Consider the following 5,821-nt stretch of genomic DNA (forward strand, 5'->3'; position numbering starts at 1 on the left):
CAAGCCATTTCACAGCCAGCTCTCTTCTTCCTTCTTCTCCTTCCTTTTTTTAAAATTCTTCCTTCTTTTTTCTTTCTTCTTCTTTTCTTTTTAGTGGGCGTCTCTTTCTGTCACCCAGGCTGAAGTGCAGTGGTGTATTATGGCTCATTGCAGCCTCAAACCCTTGAGCTCAAGTGATCCTCCTACCTCAGCCTCCCAAGTAGCTGGGACTATAGGCTTGAGTCACCATGTCAGCGGCATTCAAACCAGAGCGACTCCATCTTGAATAGGGCTGGGTGAAATAAGACTGAGACCTACTGGGCTGCATTCCTAGGAGGTTAAGGCATTCTAAGTCACAGGATGAAGTAGGAGGTCAACACAAGATGCGGGTTGTAAAGACCTTGTGATAAAATAGGTTGTGGTAAAGAAGCGGCCAGAACCCACCAAAACCAAGATGGCAATGAGAATGACCTCTGGTTGTCCTCACTGCACGTTGTATGCTAATTATAATGCATTAGCATGCTAAGAGACACTTCCACCAGCACCACTGCAGTTTACAGATGCCATGGCAACATCAGGAAGTTACCCTATATGGTCTAAAAGGGAGAGGAACCCTCAGTTCCAGGAATTGCCCACCTTTTTCCCAGAAAACTCATGAATAATCCACCCCTTGTTTAGCATACGATCAAGAAATAACTATCAGTACAAGCAGCTGAGTGGCCCACACCACTGCTCTGAAGTAACTATTCTTCATACCTTTACTTTCTTTTTTTCTTTTTAAAGTTTGTATTATTTTAATTATTTTTATATGCAGAAAACTCAACAGTGTATATTTAACCCAGTTTAGTGGCAAGTTATTTAGCCTTTGCCTTCTCAAGCTTGGCAATGTGAGCCACAGACTTGGGAGTCATTGCCGCCCCAGTGACGGCGGATCTCATCCTATCTGTCGTTGCAATTGGTCCTGATAGCTTCCACCAGCTTAGCTAAAGCGCTTTATCTTTCGAGTTCACCTGTGTGAGGGCGACAGTGGTGCAGGTCTTCCTGTGGACTCGACGGCCCGGTCTTACCTTCCCCTTGATAATGCAATAAGGGACCCCCATTTTACGACACAGGGCAGGCAAGAAGACAACCAGCCCGATGGGATCCAGGTCGTGTGCTATCACCACTAGCTGAGCTTTCTTGTTCTCCACCAAGGTGGTGACGGTGTTAACTCCTGCTCGAAGGACACATGGTCTCTTGGTGGGGATGTCCCCTTTGCCAGCAGCTTTCTTCTCGGCCCAGGCCAACAGCCTCTGCTTCTTCTTTTGCTTTGTCTCTGGCCTGTACTTGTGGGCCAGCTTAAGCAGCTGAGTAGCTGTTTGGTGGTCCAGGGCCTGGGTGAACTGGTTAATCGCAGGAGGCACTTTCAGCCATTTATAGAGGATGGCTCTCTGCTGCTGCAACCTGATATAGCGGGGCCATTTCACCAAGTGGGTGAGGTCTCTTTTGCGCTGGATGTCCTGTCCCATGCCAAAATTCTTAGGCCTTTTCTCAAACAGGATTCACCACTTTCTTGGCCTCCTGTTTCTTCACGCCAGCGGGGGCCGGAGCCACCTTCTTCCCCTTAGCCTTCTTTCCTTTTGGCATCTTGGGCGGCAGGAGGAGAGAGAGCTGTCCCTTTACTTTCTTAATAAACTTACTTTCACTTTATGGACTCGCCCCAAATTCTTTCTTGTGCCAGATCCAAGAACCCTCTCTTGGGGTCTGGATCAGGACACCCTTCTGGTAACAACCATACCTGGCAGCTCCCTTAGTCTACAGATTTGGAAACCGAGACCCGGAAAGGGTCACTGACTCTTCCACGATCACTGCATAATTGCCAGAACAGGTAAGACTCCACCTGGAACTTTTCACCTTTCCATCCTGAGGCGTGAGCTCTCAGGGTGCTCATCCAGTCTCAACTTCCATCCCCTTTATCCTTTACCTGCTAGAGCAGCTGCTATGTGCTGAGCCTGAGCCTGCACATCTGAGAGCCTGCCCAGTGATGCTGGATAAGGAATGCTGCTGCCCAGACAGGGGGATCAGTGACACTTTGTCATAAAAAAATCCGAGGAAGTAAATAATCCATGCTTAAATAAGAGACATCCATAGACAAGTATGTGCACCTCAGTTATGAAGATAGTACTCTGCAACGGGGTCTAAGTGGTGTTTCTTACCTTGTAATTGCAATCCGAGGACCTGAGTGGAGTTCTAGAATCTGGGGCTGTCCTTGGGCCCTGCTTAATTTATCAGCAACACCTCGAGCCTCACAAAGAGAAGGCTGCGTTTCTGGTTGCTGTGGTCTAATTGGCAACAAATTATCTCTCTGATCTCAATTTCTTTTTTAGGAGGGGGCCCACATGGGAATCTTATTAGGCTGTGGTTTTTTATGTGTGTGGGAGACACTTCTCTTCTTCCCTTTTTAAATTCTGATCAACAAGCCGTTCAAGGCTATCTCATTATCAAACCCTCACTGCCCTGGAAATTAAGGAAGGTGGAGGAAGAGGCGTAGCAAAGTGAGGGCCTTGGTCTGAATTTGGCTGGCAGACATTTCAGCTGGCCCTAACGAACGATGTTTAAAATAATTTGAGACGATGTTTAAAAATCAATGATCTCTTATGAAAATCTGGATTTGGGGTGTCTCTTTAAATAAAAATATCAGAAAATCTGGCTGCACTGAGCCCAAATTCTCAGTGGCAAGAATAATCAGGGGCTGACTGGTCTCTGTGCAATTTAGACCAGCTACATATTCTCCCTCTCAGCCTCCTGGCACCATATGCATTGGAGTTTGCAACCCTTTTTGAGCAGGAAATAATAAAAGCCACTAAACCACATCTCCACTAGAGTTCATGTATTGTATTATTTACTACAAATATTTATTGAACCCAACTCTATGCCAGGGTCAATTTTAGTTTACTTTTTATTTTTATTTCAATAGTTTTTGGGGTAGAGGTGGTTTTTGATTATGTGAATAAATTATTTAGTGGTGATTTCTGAGATTTTGGTGTACCCATCACCCAAATAGTGTACACTATACCCAATATGTAGCCTTTTATCTTTCAATCCCCTCCCATCTTCCCACCTGATTCCCCAAAGTCCATTATATAATTCTTATGCCATTGCATCTTCATAGCTTAGCTCCCACTTATAAGTGAGAACATACAATATTTGGTTTTCCATTCTTGAGTTATGTCACTTAGAATAATGGCTTCCAGTTCCATCCAAGTTGCTGCAAAAGACATTATTTCATTCCTTTTAATGGCTGAGTAGTATTCCATGGTGTATATATACTACATTTTCTTTATCCATTTGGTTGATGGGCACTTAGATTGGTTCCATATCTTTGCAGTTGTGAATTATGCTGCATTAAACACGCTTGTGAATTTATCTTTTTCATATAATGACTTCTTTTTTGGGGGTAGATACCCAGTAGGATTGCTGGATTGAATGGTAGTTCTACTTTTAGTTCTCAAGGTATCTCCATACTGTTTTCCATAGTGGTTATACTAGTTTACATTCCTGCCAGTCATGTAAAAGTGTTCACCAGGGTTAGGATTTTTTTTTCTGTTTTTGTTTTTTTTTTGAGACGGAGTCTCGCTCTGTCGCCCAGACTGGAGTGCAGTGGAGCAATCTCGGCTCACTGCAAGCTCCGCCTCCCGGGTTCACGCCATTCTCCTGCCTCAGCCTCCGAGTAGCTGGGACTACAGGCGCCCGCCACCACGCCGGGCTAATTTTCTTTGTATTTTTAGTAGAGACGGCGTTTCACCGTGGTCTCGATCTCCTGACCTCGTGATCCGCCCGCCTTGGCCTCCCAAAGTGCTGGGATTACAAGCGTGAGCCACCGCGCCCGGCCCACCAGGGTTAGTTTTAATATGAATCTCTTCATGACACTGAACACTCGTTCATCAAACATTTCTTATGGTAGCGCTATTCTAGGCACTGAGGGTGCAGGGGTAGACAAAGCAAAGGAGTTCTCTGCTTTTGTGAAACTCGTGTTTCTGCACGCAGCTCATCAGTGTGCTTCAAGTCTCTCACCCTCTGTCTACTTGCCTCATTTCCTACCACTTCCTTCAAGGTATCGAGGCTTTTGCGGCATCAACCATTCATAAATGGCTTGGTCCAAGCCTGCAGAGCTTGTGAATGGCAGCGTCAGGCTCAGACTTAGTCCCCCTGATTCCTGCGCTCATAGTCTCTGCTCTCACCACTGCATCTGCCGGAGATTGACAAGATACCTGAGCTTCTGTCAATCGAGGCTGTAGAGAAATATTTTCAGTGGTTTGTTTACAAAATTTCCTCTTTTGACAGCATGGCTGGCTGAATAACGGTCCTCCAAAGATGTCAACATTCTACTCCCTGGAACCTGTGAATATGTTACCTTATGTGGCAGAGACACTTTGTAGATGGGATTCATTTAAGGATCTTGCGTTGGGAAGACGATTCTGTATCACCTGGGTAGGCCCCATGTAGTCACAAGGGCTCTTATAAGAGAAAGACAGGAGGTCATATGGGAAAGAAGACTGCCCTGTTGGCTTTAAAGATGAAGAAAAGCAGGCAAGAGCTGAAAGATGCAGGTGGTCACTAGGAGCTGGAAAAGGAAAGGAGAGAAATACTCCCCTGGAAACTCCAAAAGGAACCCAGCCTTGCAGACCCATTTTAGACTTTTTTTTTTGAGATGGGGTCTCACTCTGTTGACCAGGCTAGAGTGCACTGGTGTGATCATAGCTTACTGCAGCCTCAAACTCCTGGCCTCAGATGATTCTGCCACCCCGCCTGCCTCAGCCTCTCAAGTAGCTGGGACATCAGTGTATGCCACCACATGGGGCTAATTTTTTTTTTTTTAATTTTGTAGAGATAGGGTCTCACCATTTTGCCCAGGCTGGTCTCAAACTCCTGGCCTCAAGTGATCTTCCTGCCATGGCCTCCCAAAGTACTGGGATTACATGCATGAGCCACCATGCCAAGCCTCCATTTTAGACCTCTGACCTCCAGAACCAGAAGAGAGTATATCTGTGTTGCTTAAAGTCACTAGGTTCAGGGTAATTTGTTACAGCAGCAATAGGAAACTGATCAGTGTAGCAGAAAGGTTGCCTCATCTGTGGAATGTGAGCTTTGGGCCAGTTTATTCTCAAGGCCTTTCTGGTCTGTGTTCTAGGCCCAATGGGTTGGGGTCTTCAGCAGCAAATAGGATCAATCAAGGCCCACAGTACTGACTGGGCATGTTTGGAGCTTCTGAAGCTCCCGGTCCCTAGGATCACAGACATTCACCTAGTGAACAAATGCTTTTGGTGATCAGTCAAAAATGCAACCAGCATTTTACTGGCAGGGTCTTAAAAGCACATGACTCATTCAGAAATACAACATTTGGTCGATGGATATGTCAGACTTTCAGGTAAATTTAATCAATGAACAACCACTCTTTTATTTTCCTCCAAACCAGGATTTCCTATTACATTTCATTCCATTAGCCTTGATATAAAGTGGCAGTTGATAGCAAGCCATATCGACAGGCCCTCCCAGGTATAATGTAGTAGTTACCTTAAATCACTTATTCACCACATGATTCATGGCAGACAGAGGAACAGGTCATCACTGAGTCTTTAAATATAAAGCTAAAATAACAGAACACTCAAAATCTTTAATGTCTGTGATTTAATCCACCTTAATTAGAAGGCATGTGATGGCCTCTTCGCATCTTGAATCATAACCAACAAAGTATTTGTTCTTACTATGATAAAGGGTAACAGGCAGGTGCTTCCAGCAGGTGGGGGTGGAAGGGGTGACAGTGCCTGATTTTGAAAGACCAGCCCCCTGTGGGCTTCACAGT

At 45.3% G+C, this 5,821-nt stretch overlaps 1 pseudogene; it reads right to left on the minus strand.

The window, feature by feature from the left end:
• Window positions 1-962: 962 nt before the first annotated feature.
• Window positions 963-1,605, minus strand: LOC129480257 (large ribosomal subunit protein eL8-like; annotated as a pseudogene).
• Between the last annotated feature and the right edge of the window lie 4,216 nt (window positions 1,606-5,821).

The sequence above is a fragment of the Symphalangus syndactylus genome, chromosome 4 (genome assembly GCF_028878055.3).
Source record: "Symphalangus syndactylus isolate Jambi chromosome 4, NHGRI_mSymSyn1-v2.1_pri, whole genome shotgun sequence".
Classification (NCBI taxonomy): domain Eukaryota; kingdom Metazoa; phylum Chordata; class Mammalia; order Primates; family Hylobatidae; genus Symphalangus; species Symphalangus syndactylus.